Source organism: Lissotriton vulgaris, chromosome 1_1, assembly GCF_964263255.1.
Source record: "Lissotriton vulgaris chromosome 1_1, aLisVul1.2, whole genome shotgun sequence".
Taxonomy (NCBI): Eukaryota; Metazoa; Chordata; class Amphibia; order Caudata; family Salamandridae; genus Lissotriton; species Lissotriton vulgaris.
In genome coordinates this window covers 1,237,904,869-1,237,925,237 of record NC_141685.1, presented here as the reverse complement: position 1 = coordinate 1,237,925,237, position 20,369 = coordinate 1,237,904,869, and positions in this window count along the sequence as shown.

Genomic DNA, 20,369 nt, shown 5'->3' with positions numbered 1-20,369 from the left:
CTATCCTGCTGAAGGGGATGTCAATGAGAGGAAGGGGTTGTAAAGGTACTCTGGGAGGTCTGTGACGGCTGTTTTTCTGACAGATCACACATTTCCGACAGTAGGTTTTGATCATCTGGTATACGCCCGGCCAATAAAACTTCACTAAGACTGCTTGACTGGTCTTCTCATCCCCAAAATGGCCCCCTAGAAGGTGGCTATGAGCGAGGAAGAGGACTTTGTCCTGGAAGGGGCCGGGGATGAGCAACTGTGCGTTCTGTTGTGTCCCCCCTCCCCGGTACAGCAACCCGTTTCTCTTGAAGAAGTAAGGACCTACTTGTAAGGGGTCTTCGTGGTCAAGGGCCCTTCCCCAGGCTTCCTGTAGGAGGGGATCCTCCTGTTGTGCCGCCCTGAACTCTCTATCGGTCTGCCATGGGTGTTCTTCCATTAATGCGGGATATGCGCTGACATACTCCTTCTTTTCTTTTCTCTTCTGGCTTTTGGGTTTATGCGGTTTGGGCAGTATATCCGGATGAGTCTGTCCCTGATAAGGAGCGTCCTTCCACCACTGGGCCAGGGAATCAGAGGTGTCCTGGAGTAGCGTAGGCAATCCCGGATAATCACTACCTAGAATGGCCTGCTCAGGTAGTGCGGGTACGAGACCTACGGTGAGGCTGGTTCCGGGATCCCTCTTATGTTGGACTCGCACTTGAGTAGTAGGGTACCGCTTGGTGTCTCCATGTACACATTGGATGGCTACTACTCCCGTAGGGTTACGGACAGGCTGGGCCAGGTCTTGTGGTCTTACTACACTCTGACGGCACCCGGTGTCAGCAAGGGCCATGAGTCGTCGTCCATCCACAGTCACCGGACAGTGGAACGGCGGGGAGTGGTCCCGGGAGGGTTGCACAGGTAGTTCCTTACAAGGCCGATCTCCATCGGCTCCTCCTTCTGTGGACACATCCGGGCGATGTGTCCGAACCCACCACATGAGTAGCACTGGGGTCCAGGGTTGGGGGGTCGGAACAGGACAGGAGGGGGCAGAAGGGGAGATGGTTCCGGTCTTCGCGCTGGTTGGGGACGAGGGGGACGTGTGGCCATAGTGTTTGAATTCCTGTTTGAATGTTCCTCCTTTCCCCGCTGGAGCTCCTGAGCCCGGCTATAGGCGGAGGCTATCTCTATGGCTGTTTCAAGAGTGAGTCTGGAGTGTTGCCTCACCCAGCGCTGGGTGGCCGGGTGCAAGGAGTTCAGGAATTGCTCCAGATATATTTTCTCTAGGATATTGTCTTTGGTAGACGTCTCGGGTCGGAGCCATCTGTTGGCGAGATCCCTGATCCGAAAGGAGAGGGCCCTTGGATTCTCCTGGGGCCTCTCTTTGGCTTGCCGTAATTTAACCCTATAGGTGTCATCATCAATGCCAAGGCGTTCTAATATGCACTGTTTTATGTCCGCATACGGGGTGTTGCCTTGTATGTTGGCCTGCTGGTAGGCGGCCTGCAAGTTGCCGGTTAAAAGGGGACCCAAGTATTGACCCCAACGGTCCACAGGCCAATTGGCAGCTTGGGCTAGCCTTTCAAAGTTAGTGAAGAAGTAGTCCGGATCCTCTCCCGGGACATGCTTCTGCAGGACAACTGACGGGAATGAGGTGACCGGCCTTGGTTGTCCCAGGGCAGTAGTTAGCTTTTCCATGGTTTGTTCGTGGGCTACCCCCTGACCCTTTAGGACATCGTGGAGCTGTCCCCTGTCGGTCTCAGCGGTCTTTAGAAATTGTTCCATAAGTTTACCGAACTGCTCTTGGGATTCCGCCATCTGTTTTACCACGGCCTCCATGCTTCCAGCAGATCCCACTTCTGACACCAGATGTAATGGTGGGTGATCTGCGGGCCGGAAAAGCAGGCGAGGAGGCCATATATAGTGGGCTATATTGTAGGTTTATTTTACAAGGAGGCAGAATGAATGGCACAACAAAAGGAAAACAAGGAGGGGTCCAGGTTCGCTCTCCACTCCGGATCTTGGGTGTAGTCCTGGGTCTCGGATATCCCAACGACAGCTCCGATGTAGGGGAGGTCCACGGAGGGCAGTAAGAGAGGAGAAACAAAAGGACCGTTAGTCTTATCCTTATGATCTGAAGCTATATACCGAACACTGTCACCCGGGCAGTGAAGGGGGGGGAGAGAAGAGAGGTCGTGAGGAAAGGAAGGTACAGGGAGGTAGGAACACAGGGGGGTTTTTAGAAAGGGTGTCGGGACTGGATGTGCGGGGATGGGGAAACCGTCGTCACTCAAACAGTGCGGATGCTATACATTTATATTTACAGTGCAGGGGCCGTGAAATGCTAAAGAGAAGGGGTTATTTACAGGGCTTTACAGGGACTCCTATTGAGTGGGGTTAGGGAAGGCTTAAGACACTCACCCGGTCCGCCGTAACTCTCCAAGTGAGTTACGGCCGCTCTTCAGCCACCTCCTGTGGGCTCCACCACTCTTCAGTCCACACCTCGTCGTCACACGTCTGTTCTCCTTCTCCAGCTCCAGTCCGAGTCTCCTGCCACGATACTCCGACCTGGTTCTCTTCGCGTGTCCCGGTTTTAACCTGTGCTGACTCTGCCCCTAGGGCGGGACTTCCGGGGTCGGAGGGATATGCTTCCTCCGGGCTCGTGGTTCTGGTTGGTCCCTGTGGGAGAAAGAAGGGTCCGTGGGTTATGGCTGGATTGTCGATTCCTGTCTTCATCATGGGGTTTGGCTTGCGCGTTTGAAGTCCCGGTGAAAAAGACAGAGGTATGTGCGGGGGAGGGCGGCCTCTGTTGTGGGGCAGCGGGGACGCGACCTCACAGACCCTATTGTATCCCATGTCACGCTTTCGCACTTAATATATCTCCCTGACGAAGTTCAGTCTATGAACAAAACGTGTTGGCTGTTGTTTGTTTCTATGCATTTGGATGTACTTAACCCCTTAAGCGCTGCGCCCGTCCAGCGGCCGACGGCACCACTACCTCGGGAGTGCTGCCGTCTGCCGTTGGACGTTCCAACTGCACCTGCGCAATGGAACGTTCAGCACTAGAGCTGGACGTTCCAAAGCAGCTAAGGTGTTAAATAAAGATGATACCTACAAAGAAACTGATTACGCTCCATTACTGAACTCTACAGCACCATGGGAGTGCACCGCTCCATTGCTTTCATAGTTTGTCTCCCATCTCCGCGGGTTGCATCCCTCAACCGCTGGTGCAGGAGCAGTTTGTGCATACCATTCAACCATCTGATACCTAGACTACGCTTTGGGGGACTACTTTGAGGATTGTGCGGCATTTGAAGTCCACCGTTGGTTCTCTGTTGCTGCTGCATGTGTGAAATCACATACATTTTAAGGACAGTATAGTGGAGATAACTCCACTAGTGTTCAGTCCTTCAATTGTATTACTTCCTACAGAAATCAGAGAATTTTCCTTTAATACCCACCTCTGAGGCTGATGATTGTCTCCATTCCTGCTAAGTTCTTACCAAAGACTCTTTCAACCCCATCTGTCGGGCCTGCTTGGTAGACGTAGTTTGTTACAACACTTCACTGCCTTGAGGACTGCCTTGGAGACTCTGTCTTGACACCTTTAATTCCGCACACTCAAAATCACTTTTATCCATAAACGGTAGTCAACCAACCTCTATTTTAATGCTTTTCATTGCCCATCTCAAAGAGCCTTGCAAATTAGTATATTGTATACGGAGCTCAGGGCACCTTGTATTGCAACCTCAGTGTAAATCCTGCTAAATGTGCACACGGATGCTCTGCCACATGATGGCATATTTATTAGGGGTGGGCTGAATTTGCGTAGTCGCGCTAGGCAAAGCTCAGCAAAACGGTAAAAAATCTCAGCGAGCTAGCAAAAGTTTCACGAACTTGCGGAATTGCTTGTTCTGCCTGTTCGTGATGCTTTTTCCTGTTCGCGAACGCTGTTTGCGTACTCGGGGAGAAATACTTGCAAACACATATTTTGAAAAGCACCAACAAGCAAATAATTCCGTGAAGCCGCTGATCACAGAATTTTTGGCAATTCCGCGTTCTCTGCGGAACTTAAAATTACCCAAATTCCGCGAGCAGAACGGAATTTACTGCCCAGGCCTAACATTTACAAGGAAGTGGCTGAGCACGTCGCTAGCCACCTTGGCTAATGCTGTGCTCTGCCACTTCCAAAACACAGTACTGCACCGTATTTACAAGGATATGGTGCAGCCCTGTGTTTCGCCCTGCGCTGGCACTAATTTTAGCTGCCTAGCGCGAACGCAGAAACCCAGGCACACCCATGCACCATAGTGCATGAGTGCCTGAATTGTAGGGGAAGATTGCTTATATGCAGGAAGGTGTCCCTTCCAGCACACAAACAATCTAAAATTACATCTTGAAACTTCAATGTGTGTTGCTTAATGCAGCACACATAGAAGTTGCAAAACATCATTTTTTTTATTGATTGTTTAGGTGCAGGAAGGGACACCTTCCTGCACATAAACAATCAATGGCCTTTTGCTGTTTCTATGTGTGCTTCACAACGCAGCACACATAGAAACAGCAAAAACAAGGAGAAATGAAAAATTTCTCCTCGTTACACCTTTTTAAGACCAGGCGTTCCCAGTTCTTGATTTGAGTGCTGTCCAACTTTTACTCTGCCCTTGTAAATATGGCGCAGCATCAAAATCAATGGGTGTTGTGGTGGAACACCCACCACAACACCCTTTGCCAGCCCCTTTTCATGCTACATATAGTTTATTTACAAGGCAGCGTTAAGCCACGTTAAGTCGGTTAACACTGCCTTGTAAATAGGGCGCAGCCCATATTGCCACAGGAACACCACTAAAAGTGACGTTCCTGTGGTGATAGGGGCTTGTAAATATGCCTCTTAGTCTACCTTTGCAAACCTGTGGTATCTGAAAAAACAATAGCCGTTACTTAACTACACATAATGCACATAAGTGCATATTTACAAGCCCTCATTGCCACCACAATGTCTCTTTCAGTGATGTTGTGATCGCGATAGGGGCCTCGTCTTATTTACAAGGCAGCCTTAAGCCACTTAACATGGCTTAATGCTGCCTAGTAAATAAGGCCCCCTTTCACACTGTATTAAGCATGAAAGGGTAGGGCGATAGGTGCTGTGGTGGGCGTTCTACTGCAACACCCATTGATTTTGACGCTGCCCCCTATTTACAAGGGAGGCATAAAAAGGAGGCAGCGCAAAAATTAAGACCAGTGAAAACCTGGTCTTAAACAGGCGAAACAAGGAGAAATGCTTCATTTCCCCCCTTTTTGTGCATTTTCCATGTGTGCAGCACACATAGAAGCAGCAAATTGCCTATGATTGTTTATGTGCAGAAAGGTCCCTCTTCATGCACATAAACAATCCTTTTAGAAAAATGCAGTTTTTTAACTAATATGTGTGAGGCATTAAGCAGCACACATATAAGTTACAAAACAGCATTTAAAGATTGTTTATGTGCAGGACGGGGGACCTTCCAGCACATCAACAATCTTCCCCCAGCGCAGACACCCTTGCACTCTGGTGCAAAGGTGCATGCGTTGGCGCTACGCGGCTGAACTCCGCGCTAAGGGGAAAGCAGGGGTGCGCAGCATTCTTGTGAATGCGGCACATCCCAGCGTTTTCAGAATGGAGAAGGTTGGAGTTAGCAATGTTGCTTAATGCCACGCTTCTGCATTCTGCTGTAAATATGCCCATTAATGTTCTGCCTCTTGGAGTGCCAGAATGCAACACATTTTTTCACTATCTGAGCTCAATACGCTACCAAGGTACCAGTTTTTCATCTCCCTTATCAGAAGTGTTAAACTAGTAGTTTGCCAATAGTTTACAATATGCTGTAAATATGTATATATATATATTGACACCTTGCTTTACTTGGTCTACAGTATGCTTGTGCACCAAGGAATTTACATTTTGTTTGTGCAATAACATTCTCATCTACAGGAAGAACATTCTGATGGTTGCACATTTTATCTTACTTAAACCCTTCATTTCTGATCAACTGAAAACATCTTCTGAGCAAGCACTTGTCTTATCAAAGCTGCCACAACTTCCTTTGTGCTCAAATATGTCTTTCACTTTGTGAAGATAATGAACAAAAAAAATTGTGACGCGCACTTATACCCACGGGTGTCTAGGCGCGAAAAAATTGGCTAACCGGAAAGAGGATGAGAGAAGAGCGCGTTTGGGCTAGTTGTTCAAGAGCCAAGTTTTTAAGAGTTTGTGGAACGCCAGAAGATTGCTTTCCTTCTTAAGTGTCAGAGCAAGAGAGTTCCACAAGCTAACAGTGCCTGCCACAAAACGTCTCCCCTCCCCCATGGGGCAATTTTTGCCCTGGAAGTTACCAGATTAAAAGAGGCTATTGACTCCAACTGAATCTCAGGGATATACCATCTAAAATGCTGTGAGAAATAATCAGGTACCTAGCCCATGTAAAGCCTTACGGGCAATACAGAGGGATTTGAATTTGATTTGTCTCTTAACTGGCAGCCAGTGCAAAGATGGAAGGGCGTGGTTCACTGACTTATATTTAGGAATAGCAAGCAGCAGGCGGGCTGCTGCATTTTGGAGGACCTGCAGTTTGTTAAGATACCGTGATTGTATGTTCAGAAAGAGCCCATTACAGTAAATGATTTTAGACAGGATAAGTGCAGTGACCACAGCTTTCTGGAACTCTGGCGGAATGAGAGTAAATATTTTCCTGAAGGTTTTAATCATAAAGAAGCAGGAGGTGATACCATAGATTTGTCCTCCAAAGGACAGATTGGAGACATACTAGACTCCTACGTTTTTCAACTTTGAGACTGGCTCAGGTATTTCTCCCAATTCCTGAGGCCACCAACTTGGTGTCCAGAAGGAGTTATCTTGTCCGAAGAGAAGCACCTCAATTAACAGTTATGGGCCATCCAATTACCTACTTCGTGTATACAGTCTTTGAATCTTGATGTGGTGTTCGTAGGATCCCCTACAAAGGATGCTATGATTTGCGTGTCTTCGGCGTATGACACTGTCTTAAATCCAAAGGATTTGATGAGTGAGCAGTTTGGAGATACATAAAGGTTAAAAAGGGTCGGACTCAACAAGGAACCCTCTGGCACCCAGCAGGAAAAAGAAAACAGTTTATTTATTTAACAAATTTCTAGAGCGCATGGCTGCCCGTGAGCGTCCCAGCGCTAAGTGACAAGAACCTACTGTAGAGGGGTCTTACGGGAATAGCCATGTTTTAAGCGCTCTGCGGAATGAGAGCAGGTTGGGTTGGGCTCTGATGTTAGGGGAAAGAGTGTTCCAGAGTTTGGATGAGTTGTATGAGAACAGTCGCCCACCTGAACGAGCTTTTTTAATTCTGGGTATGGAGGCAAGGTTACAGTTGGAGGAGCGGAGAGTTCTTGTGGTAGTATGGGGTGTAATCAAGTTTTGTAATATTGGAGGGGCCTTGCCATGGAGGATTTTGTAGGTAGCACAAAGAGCCTTGAACTTTATTCGTTCCTGGACGGGGAGCCAATGTAGAGCAGCTAGGGCTGGTTTGGCTGAGCAGCGGCGGTTGGTTCCTGTGAGAATGCGCGCTGCCGCGTTTTGTACTGTCTGAAGTTTAGACAGTACTTTTTTGGGGGCCCCCAGATACAAGGCATTACCGTAGTCCAGGCGGGACAGCACCAGGCCATGGACTAGGAGTTTGCGGGAGTGTGCAGGGAGAAGAGGTAGGACCTTTCTTGCTGATCTTAGGAGGCCATGGCAGGTTCCCACTGTTTTCCTTGCTTGGGCAGAGAAGTTGAGGCCTTCATCTAGCCATATGCCCAGGCTTTTAATTTCATGTTTCGGGGTGGGGGGAGGGCCCATGGTGGGAGGCCATAGGGAAGAGGGGTTGTAGAGAGATTTGTTTCCTAGGATCATTATTTCCGTTTTGTCATTGTTCAGTTTGAGGTGGGAAAGGTTCATCCACTTAGTTATTTCGGTGAGGCAGGATTGAAGGTTGGGAAGAGAGTGATCTTGCTGGCTGAGGGATACCACGAGTTGAGTGTCGTCGGCGTATGTTAGGAGTTTGATCCCAAAAGGGGCGACGACTTTCTCGAGGGGGGGCATGTAAACATTAAAAAGGGTCGGGCTCAGGGAGGAGCCCTGAGGGACCCCACAACCGACGGCCGTCGGCTTGGACGTGAATTTTCCGTCTGCCACCCGGAAAGACCTGTTCTCTAGGAAGGATTTGAGCCAGGTCAGGACCGTTCCTGCAATTCCAAGGTCCCCGAGCCTGTGGACCAGAGTAGAGTGGTTGACGGTGTCGAAGGCAGCGCTTAGGTCCAGGAGGATCACTGCCACTGATCCTCCTGTGTCCATGATTTTCCTTGCTTCCTCGACTACCGCCAAAATTGCAGTTTCAGTACTCTGGCCTGGTCTAAATCCTGTTTGGGAGGGTTCAAGCAGACCTTTGGTTTCAAGGTGGGAGGAGAGGCTGTGATTGACATATTTCTCCGCTATTTTACCAATGCTTGGAAGCAAGGAGATTGGTCTGTAATTGCCCAGTTCTAGAGGATCCAAGTGCGGTTTTTTAATCAGTGCTTTCACCATTGCTTTTTTCCAACTTGGGGGGACAGTGCCGCTGGTGAGTGAGCTGTTGATTAGTTTAACCAAGTGGAGAAGAATGGTGGGTGCAACTAATTTTAGGATGTGGAGAGGGGCCGGGTCTGTGGGGGAACCACTTTTGATAGAGTTCAGTATTGGAAGGATGGTGTCTGTCGTTAGGAGGGTGAAGTCTGACAGTTGGTCCACAGTTGCTGCAGCAGTAGGGACGATGGAAAGGGTGTCCGGAGTAAGCAGAGGGAGGGAGTTGATGATATTGTTGATTTTTTGATTGAAAAATTCTGCGAGTTCATTGCAGCGAGCGGTTGAAGGTTCGATCAAGGGAGGGGGCTCCGGTACTTTGAGAAGTTTTTTTTCGCTATTTGGAATGTCTCCCGCGAAGAGTTAGTGGAGGATCTTATTTTCTCCTCAAAGTAGTTAGTTTGGGCAGTTTTAAGTGTTTTTTTGTATTTGAGGAGGGTTTTTTTATATTCAATTTTTTTCTCGTCATCGAAATTTCTCCTCCAATCTCTTTCTGATTTTTTACAGGCTTTTTTTAGAAGCCGCATTTCGCTAGTGAACCAGGGGGGACTTGAAGCGCCCAATCTTCACTAATTGCTCTCTATCACTGAGAAAAGACTTCAGTAAATCCAGCGCCTTACCCCTAATGCCAAGAAACTCAGACAGAAACGTATTATCAACATACAAGTAAAGGATACATGCACTCACATGCAAATCCACACACATACAAAGGCAAACATGGCCTAGTACTACCTCTCTCTTGTCTAATGAAAGTCAAAATGTTTCTTTCCGACAATAGCTGTAGAGCTGCTGTTCAAGCCCTCATACTTTTGCGTCGGGATGGAAGTAATGCAGTTACATCTTAAGGATTTGTGGGGCCCTGGGCATGACATATTTTGGGAGGCCCTTTTTGGAATAACTTTGAATTTATTTCCTCTTTTCAGCTTGTTCAGGCCATCATGATACCATACAAGATTGAGTTATGTCTAAAATCTTTAGTCAAGTGGGCGCACAAAAACACCCAAAAGTTCAAGCTGCTTGTTATCCTCCATCCAAATAGTATCAAAAGAATGCTTGAACAACCGTTAATGAAGCCATTTCCTTTTGGGTTTGGATCTAGATGTTTCTCCTTCTATCAGCAACATTTCATGTGGAATCCAGTGCCTAAGCAGCCTGTTATTATCATTGCAGTAAAAACGTGCTAAGGGTGACTTGGTAGATGCTTGTTGAACTGGTGCACAATATTAAAGTTGGACCTATACACATAACACTTGACATTGTAGCTCTAATTGTAGGATATTTGGGATCACAAATAGAAGCCCCTTCACTCCTAGTACTCTTGCTGCAGTGAAAATCAAAGCTCTGAGGATTTTCACCAACCCGTTGGTTACAATTTGATTATTTTATCCTAACCATATATTTCCCCTGCCATCCTCATGTTCTCCTACTCATATGTGAGCACTTATCTGACTAGTCAGTGACCCTGCTGAGTCAGAGAAATGGAACAGGGAAAGATTCAGGAGGCATAAAACAAAGGCATAAAGACAACAGTATAGTGAGAGACATGAGGTAAAGAAAGAAGGCAGTAGAGATAGAGAAGCTATAGACATATATTAAGGTAGGGACAGAAAAGGTGAGAAAGGGGAGGAAGCCAAAAGGAAAGCTAAAGAAAGGAAGATGTAGGTAGAGAAATGGGTAAAATTATAGAGCGGAATAGAGATAGAAGGAAATGAAGAGAGGCACAGTAGTAAAGTACTACAAAGGGTGGAGCGGTGAGATAGTGAAATAATGATGAAATAAATTGAGGGATTAAGTAGGGTAGAGGGAGGTGAGGCAGTGAAGGAGATCTGAGGTAGAGAGAAAAAGAAGGAGAGGTGAGGGGGTGAAGTGAGATAGCAAAAAGACAGAGAAAGAGGTTAGAGAAAGGTAGGGCAATACAACATCAAGAAAGATGCGAAGAAAAGAGGGAGATGAGGTTATAGGAGAATTCAAGTAGATAGAGGAGAGATACGGGACGTCAGATGGAAACAAAGCTGTGAAGTAAAAAGAGAGGGAAGAGGTATAGACAGAGGATCAAGAGGTAAACACAGAGAATAATCAAGAGGCAAGATCATTAGAAAGAGATGAAGTTGTATGAGGTATTTTGGGAATATTGAGAGAGAGGCGAGGTAGCCAAAGTCGAGGTAGAGAGGGCCAAGAAAGAGACAGACTGTAAGCAAATGAGGATGCAGATGAATAGTGAGCGGTTAAGAGAGACAGGTAAGGTAGAAGATGTGAAGCGAAGTGATACAAACCCGGTGCAAAGTGTTAGCAAATTATCCCCTTAGTGTGCATGCCTGGCCATCCTACCCTAAGCTCTCACTCTCTCATGTAGCTGTTGACAAGTGAAACGAAAATCAATATTTCTGTATCATTTCTTTCTCCTTACTTCACCTCACTTCTATTATATTTTGTCTCTTTTTGCCAAAACACATGTTTTGAGCTGGCACGTATCCCCTGAGTAATACAAAGTAGCACTTTGAGCTACTTTACACCATGTGGGAATACCATAGGTGGTTCACTCTACCACCCATGGCTTTTATAACAAATCTATATCTACTAACATCGGTAAACAGTGATTTGTGTCCAACATTTACACCTCCTCGATGCAGGTGTAAATCTGGAGAAAACCTTCCTTTTCTCAAAACATTTCTAATTTTGCATGTATGCTGTAATTGTACAGCAAGCATACAAAGCTGTAAAAGCGTTAAACTATGCCAAAGTAGAGTATTTTGAACCAGAAGAGTAACCTTCCAGTACAAAACCTATGCTTGATATTATAAACGACTCTTGCATTACAGGGGGGGGGGGGCAAGGGTTTGTGCGTTGGTGCAATGCTGCCTAAAGTGTACCAGAGCAGGGTGAGAAGAAAACAGGACCATATCTTAGCAGTTATGGACCTGTTCTGCTCTCCCCTTTCACGCAATGCAGTACAGCAATTTTGGTTGCTGCACTGCATGAATTCCACGTAAATTTGCCCTTTTGTTTCTGTTAAGCATGCTCATCTACCAATTTAGAAAACAAGTTGTTTTTTTAAGAGCACCCTTATTATGGTAGTAAATTCGACTGTCTTCTCACTTTAATGGGGGCCCGTGGCAGGTGGGTGCCCTGGCTAATTACCTACTTTGCCCATGCCTTGCTCTGCTCAATGGCCTCCCAGACTTCACACTGGTGCCCCTTAGGAGCATCCTACATGTCACAGAACATCTCATCCAGGGCGTGAAGAAATGTGAGCGCATCACCTCGGATGTATGACGTTACAATGCATACTTTTACAATGCATACCTTTACAACGCATTTTTTACAACGCAACATCCATTACAACGCATTCCATTAAAACGCATGCCATTACAACAAATGTTTAAAAACTACCTTTACAACGCATTCCATTACAACGCATACTACCTTTACAACGCATACCATTACAACGCATAACATTACATTGCATGTAAGGTAAGTATTGGATAGTGTAGGGGTAAAAATTACTATTCTAACTCCAGGGGGGTGCAACAGTAGGGTAAGTGTTGGATAGTGTAGGGGTAAAAATTACTATTCTAACTCCAGGGGATGTAACAGTAGGGTAAGTATTGGATAGTGTAGGGGTAAAAATTACTATTCTAACTCCAGGGGGGTGCAACAGTAGGGTAAGTGTTGGATAGTGTAGGGGTAAAAATTACTATTCTAACTCCAGGGGATGTAACAGTAGGGTAAGTGTTGGATAGTGTAGGGGTAAACATTACTATTCTAACTCCAGGAGGTGCAATAGTAGGGTAAGTGTTGGGTAGTGTAGGGGTAAAAATTACTATTCTAACTCCAGGGGGTGCAACAGTAGGGTAAGTGTTGGATAGTGTAGGGGTAAAAATTACTATTCTAACTCCAGGGGGTGCACCAGTAGGGTAAGTGTTGGATAGTGTAGGGGTAAAAATGACTATTCTAACTCCAGGGGGTGCAACAGTAGGGTAAGTGTTGGATAGTGTAAGGTTACTATGTGTTGTAATGCTATGCGTTGTAATGGTATGCCTTGTAATGACTGCGTTGTAATGACATGCGTTGTAGTGGTATGCGTTGTAGTGTCATGCATTGTAATGGTTGCGTTGTAATGGGATGCATTGTAAAGGATGTTGCGTTGTAAAAGTTTTGTTGTAATGGTAGTGCGTTGTAAAAGTTGCGTTGTAAAGGTTGTTTCCCCATCACCTCTATCCTGAGAGAACTTCATTGGCTCCCCTTGCTGGCCCACACCATCTTCAAAACCAGCTTCATCTTTTACAACGGCATCATGACCAGCACCCATATTTATCTTGCAGACAAGCTCACCATCTTTTAGATTATCTGCACACCAGTCTCAAAAGTGCAAACAATTAAAAACGGGGCAGAAGGACTTTTTCCTATATGAACCGAGGATCTGGAACAACATCCCTGTGTCCTTCAGGACCACTCCAACACTACTCCAGTTTAGGAAAGAGTTGAAGATGAACACCTCTTGAAAGAACAGGACATCAAAATGGATTAGCAGTCCGCAAACCAGCTACTTTAATATCAATGTTGACTTCATGCTTATCTTTGACCCAGTACAAGGCTCTGCTGTCATTTGTTTAGGTTTGCGCTATAGAAATACCATATACATACCAACTTACATTCATACATGCATATTTACACATACATATTCCTACCCTACTGGCAACCTTTAGACCAGCAGCTAAAGGGATGAGCAAGCACTTAAAAGATGAAAACTCTAAGGGCCTCATTTACGAGGTTTTGGCGCAGGGCAGCGCTGCAGGGAATCTTGCTGCTCTGCCCTGAATCAAAAGAAAAGGGCAGGAATATGCTGCATCTATGAGATAAGGTAAGTTCTTGTCCTTTTCCCATGTGCTGGTGCACAATGTGCTGCCAGGCGCCAATGAAGGCACCCTTGCACCATGGCCCAAAGGTGCCTGCGGTGTAGGGATGATTTATTAATGGAGTTTTAATGATGGAGCTTTACTACTTCTATGTGTGCTGCATTCTGCAAAAAACAAGAAGAAATAAAACTATTTTTCCTTGTTGTGCCCCCATTACACCCCCACCCTGTTGAGGCCTATGTTTTTGGCGCTGCTTCAGAATTATGAATCCTTATAAATCTGGGGCAGTGCAAAAAAGCCATGGGTGTTGCTGGTAACGCCCACAGCAACATCCATTGCATGCCCCTTTAATGCAGAAAACTGCATCAGAGGGAACGACATTTACAAGGCTGCGTTAAGCCATGTAAAGTGGCTTAGAGCTGCCTTCTAAATAATGAGCAGGGCACAGCGCCACAAGAGCGTTGTTAAAAGTGATGGTACTGTGGTGCAGGGGGCATGTAAATTGCCCGACTAAGAATTTCAAGTAACTAGAACACCAAGTACTTTGTCTGTGGCGGAAAGTGTGCTTGATTGAAGCTCCTTGACTTAAGGTAGATGTGTTTGAGATGTTATGGCCATGTACAAAGGAGGTAGTGTGTGGTGACTCCAGGAACAGTGCAACAAAATTATCAGAGACGCAATAATGATATCAATGTCCACCCAGAGCTGTGGTTATACAAAACTGACAAAAATATATTTCTATTATAAATGGTAAGTCAAATCATAAAAAGTACACAACACAGCAGAGAATTCATGATGTATAATTAATTGAATGGAAAAAAAGAATATAGTAGTAAAAACAGACGCTCGGGTTTTGCACACCATACATTGTTTGTGGTCACTAAATATTTTGAAACATTTTCCCTCGACTGCACCAAAAAGCAAAATACTTCAAAGAATGTACTTATGGAAGCATCAAAAGGGTTAAGCAACTGGTATGATCCTTTCCTTTGGTCGCTCCCTTCCCTCGCCCTCTCCCCTGTTCCTCTTAGGCTCTCCCTTATAATCCTCCGAGGGAGGCGACTTAGAATGTTCATTCTGACAGACTGGTACTGTTGTACTGGCCATTTGAAGGTGTTGCTTCAGAACTACTGACTAAAGGAATTTGGACTTACCTTCCTGCGTTCTTTCTTACTTCAGAAACCTTCCTAACCAATGAACATCAACGTGCAGAGAATGGCCAGTGTCCATTAAAATGGAAGATTATCAATCTTCCTGGCAAAAGTGGGACACATTTACAACTTGTATAGTTTACTGTTTGCAAACCCTTTGCTCTCAAATACAAAAACAAGTCAAGAAAAAACAAAGGCAAGTGATCAAGAACGTACTTGGCGACTTGCCAAGGAGGGGAAGCATCTCAAAGGGCACCAACGTTGTTTTCTTTTTTGTAATTTAAAAAACAATCTTTTGTCTTTTGTTTACCACATGCACAGTTGCACCTAGAAGTTTTCAATCTTTTAGTTCCCTCTGTTCCTCCTGACTGAGCCCTACCTTTCTTTCCAAAGGCCTGTAATATCTTCTTAATGCATGTTCCTATTTATTTATTTGCTCACTTGTGGGGTACTTTTCTCACAGAATTAATAACCCATGAATTAGTTGTTGTATTTAAAGTGCCCTGATAACCAAATGAGGATATTTTCCCACATAGCAGCCTTAGGGCCATAGGCATGAACACATTTTCCCATAGACACAGAATGGGCAAAACCTTTTGATGCATCTGGCCCTTAGTGATTTATGTTCCTCACTCAGGGGGATCTTCCTTGATCACTAAGGCCGTGAGTCTATTGTCTAACTACCTCTGAGGCCACCCTGGCTTCTTCTGATATGTCTAGTTGAAGTCAAGGGGGATGGACAACTGGTTTGACATTCTCCTCTCACCTGATGACGATGTGAGAAATACTATTAGTGAGTCCAAAGGAGCGCTTGCATCCTCATAGAAAAACAGTTCCCTGCTTAAAACTGCGGAATGACTGTCACTTCACTTTCAAATCATCTTGAATGATTTCCATTAACCCAAACTTCATTCCATTCTTATTTATCCTGGCACATAACGATAGAGGGCTCAATTCTGCAAAGATAAAAAAAAATGTAGTTTATGTTATATCTTCAATTGAAAAGGGTCAGGTTTAAAAACCACCTCATTGTATGCTCCTTCACTCACCAGAAGCACATTGATTTCACCGGTACCATTGTCTTTCTCAAGATTCTGGTTAAGAAACATCATGTCTGAGAAAATACAAATACTGTTTTTGTGCCTAAGAAATGGGTGAGGTGTACCAATGGCAGATCCTGAAGAACTGTCCTCCTACTAAGAGAGGGCAACGTGATGGACTATTTAGAGAGGGTCTTAAGAACACTACTGAAACATCCAACACTTGAGATGCTGTAAACAGAATGAAAGATGCAAGAGTTAACATAGGTATCTACAACCAAGGACCTATAGGTGGCGTCTCCACTTCCAATTCTATTGGACTCACCCAACCCACTTTCAGGCATGGTTAGATATAGGTATAGAAAACAGAAAAACAACTCTTAAGTGACTAACAATTCATATCATTTGTGGTAATAAAAAGAAAGGGGAAACAATGCCCTTAAACCCCAGGCACAGGTATAATGCTTGACTGGAGATGGGCTGAGAAAATGAATAGCGAGCTAACTAAATTAAATAAAGTGTTGAACATAGTAACATCGACAAGAGAGCTGATCGCTAGATTGTTTACATTTTCCACTGTCTTGAACAAGAGGAAACAAATCCATTCAGGGAAGGAGTGGGAAATGATCTCAGAGATTACTTTTTGCCAGAGGACTTGTGGGTGTTTTACAAAACATTTCCCCACATTGGGCCAGAATCACTGAGGTAAGTTTGCATGTGTATATCCTCTCATGCGAGATCTACTCCCACATCTAGGTGTATCTCTCTACATTTTTGCTAGTCGTCATTCCCAAATGAAATATAGACCTAGATGTACTTTTAGGAGTCAATACCCCCTCAAATGAGGGGGTGGATATTCCAACGAATGAATTTACAGGAGGAAAGTTACTATCAGGAACTTTGAACCTGTTTGAGCGATATTCAACACCTGGGCATTTATTGATTTACAAGAAATACAAATATTAAAAGAAATTTATTGTAAAAGAAAAATACAAAATAATATTAGAAAAAATAAAGTAAACCAGTGAATATTTAAAGGAAAATATACGACTCGCTGCCTCCTAAAATATAACTTTGCATTAAATTGTAAATTAATTTAACTATATTATTTAATTTTTAAAATACTATTGTTTAACTCTAAACAATTCTTTCATATTAAAAGCACTCACGAACAGTACACTAAATGAAAGAGACCTTATCGCTCGGCAAAAAGAAGCGCGCAAAGAACCAACATGAAGCAGTGAAAAGAGAACGGTAGACCTGACAACATCAATAACGCAACAGATAACAGATAAAGAACAGAAGCACAATTTGCTACCCAATAACAAACCTGATGATAAACAGAAAGAAGAAAATATCTCGGGAAACAATTCAGGAGCCCAGATTAGCGCAAATCATGAAACGTCAGAAAAAGATCACCATGAACATGACAGCGAAAACAAAACGCACATCAAACAACCCCTAACCAAAAGGCAGAAAAAACGTGCGAGAAAAAATAGAAACCAACCATCAAACCGCATGCCTGCAACCAATCAGGCCTTGATTAATTTCCCGATCTTCGACTGTCGAAAACCATCAGCTAAAGCCACAGAGGAGAATGTGGAGGGATTACGTCAGTTGTCAATAACACCAAAACCAAAACCCCAACGCAGCCTTTGGAAAAATAGTGCTATTGAAAAAGGGCAGCAATTAACCGCCAAAGACGAATGTTGCAACAATGTAGCACAAGCAAAAAGAACAAGAGCACCAACAAAATTTGAGGAGATCGTTTATTCAATAAACTCAGACACAGACGATTCAAATAAGGACGAACAGGAAATCCTAGCCACATCTTTAAGTGGAGCGGACCGGAGTCTGGGAAGTATCAATTATGATCAGCCTCAATTGAATAAAACATTAGGAAGTCCTAAGGATGAATCAAACAAGAATGGGAATAATCCACGACAAAAAACTTGGGCTAAGCAACAATGTACCAACTATTGTATAAGGAAACATGAGCGCTGTAGACACGAATCTTTTAAGCACAGAGGCCAAAGGGTAGTGACTAAAGGTCCAGACATCATGCATAAAGGCCCAGACAATATACACAAAGTCACTTTAAACCCAGAAACGGTCATGAGTATCAACGTTACCTCAAACAGGGATGAAATCAAAGCAATGTAACTTAAACCAATAGCTGTTCAGATTAAGCCAGATCAACCACAAGTAAAGATTATTACGGAGCAACATGACTCATACCAGAACATTGGGCCGGAAAGACCTACAAGGCGAGGTCCTAACTCTGCGGACATCGTTAACGACCACATCCCTGATATAGATCTAGGCGGACACATAAGAACAATCCTGAGAGTAAAAACTAAGGACAGCATACAATCAGAACCACCAGGGAATGATGATCATACTCAACAAGTCAATAACACAAGGGATGAGGCAAGGAATAACGGAAGTAACAAAATAAGGAGAGCAAGGCCGCATGACATAATCCATGGTATAAACCCAACAATAACTGGAAAGTTACTTTTTCTACCTAATTATAGAATGCAAGGCATACAAGACTATCTTAACTGAGGAAACATCTTACATCTAACATCAGCCATCTCGAGCCTCAACCATATAACGTCTGCAGACCTATTGGCAATTGAATTCATCACCCTTGGAAACAACACAGACAAGGAAGGCACCCGTACAACCTGGAGGAGCATGGAAACTGTCAAGCAGTTACTTAATGAAACTAAGAAATTCGAGGAGTGGGGGATCTCGCTCAAGGAAGAGGTAATGACAGGCTATCCCTCGCCCCTATTAAGGAAGCGCGCTAAATTAGGAGACCACATTGGGGCTAGCCGAGATACATATTCAGTACTGCAAGGGGCAAGGGGCGCAGATATTTCCAAATTCAACCAACTGAGCAGACCAATGCAAGACCACCCAACTGAAGACTGCATCCAAAGCAGGGACTGTAACACCGGATATGGCATAGTGAAAGTCCTTTCCTGGAACATCGCTGATGCCAAAGAAATCCTGAATAACGATAGGAAAATGGACACATGGAATAGCTATGATATTATCGCCCTGCAGGAAACATGGCTAATAGAGCCAATTGACGTTCCGGGAAGAATCAGTTTTCATGTCAGTGCAATTCGCACTCAGCGCCATGGTCGAGCAAAGGTGGGCCTGTCGGTTTATATAAGCACTGCATTAAACGTCAAGGCATCCCAACTGGCAGCCTCCAAGGCAGATATGCAAATAATTAAATTTGAGAGGGTGTCCCAGGTTGGTATTGGCACCATTATATTAATCAACATATACGCCCATCCAAAAATGAATGTAAAAAAATAATTATTTCACGCCATTAAAAATGTAATATCAGGTTTCCGCCTCGAACATCCAGAATGGGAGATAATTCTGACAGGCGATTTCAACTCCAACCTTATACAGCTCCCAGAAGAGGAAGACAATATAATGGCTGCCAATGAGTTCTGGGCAGTGGAAACGCAGGAGATCCCCCCAGCCAACAAGACCGACCTAGTGGGAAAACATTTGATGTGGGCCCTGGAAAATCAGGGGTTGCGCGTATTAAATGGAAGAATTAAACAGGATAAACCCCCCTTAACCACCTACATAGGCCCGAGTACAAACACAATTCTGGATTATACCATTGTCTCGACCCCTCTGCTGGGTTTAGTCAAAAGCTTCCAAATTCAATGTACAGTGGATAGTGACCATTCAATGCAACATATTGAGATTAATTTGGCACCTTTTAAACATCCAAAAGCACAATCGATAGCTGGGGAATTAACAACGATCAACCTGAAGCGTTTAAGGTGGACGACTAATTCACTACCACAAATATGCAAAGATGCCAAACACCTATTTCACACCACAACCAATGGAAGTGAACTGTGTGCAGAAGCATGGACCGCTTTTCTGAATAAGCTACCAAAAACTAGAGTCAACTTGAGCACTAAATCCAACCTAAAGAAATGTGGTCAGTTCAGCAAGACCATACTATCCCTAAGAAGGCGCCTGCGGAAGTGTATGAGGCAAGCAAAGTTCAAACTCTCACGTCTGGCAAACAGTCCGATCAATCAGGAAACAATATAAAAAAACTACTTTGGATTGAATTTCTGGACCAAGTTATTATACAACACAAACAAATCCGATTCAAGAGCATTTTGGGCACAGGTAAATTCATTAAATAGATTAGGACAATCAATAAGCATGACCTGTGTCACGGAAAATGCATGGACTCAACATTTACTTGACACCTTCTCAGTAAACCCATCGGTGCCACCCACAATAACATCTAATAACACATTAAAAACAGTGGAACTGAGGACCCCAGCAGCTATAAAATTTAAGAACCTGAGTATCAATCAGCCGTGTGGAGATCAGACATCCAGTACAGATGCGGAATTTGAAATATTGAAAATAATTAAGAGAAGCAGGCAAGACTGTGCTCCAGGACCAAATGGTGTCCCCGAGGCGATCTACAAGGAGGATCCTCAATTTTGGGCACGCAAGTTAAGCACCTTATTTAGATCAATAAATAACACGAGTCGGCTCCCAGAAAGCTGGAGAGGGGCGATTATAAATCCGATCTATAAAGGAGGAGACCGTAAAAAGCCATCTAACTACCGTCTGATAGCACTCATCGATGCCGAAGCTAAATACTATGCATCTTTGGTGCTAATCGACCTTTTAAAACGGTCTAAGGATAATAAGAAGATTC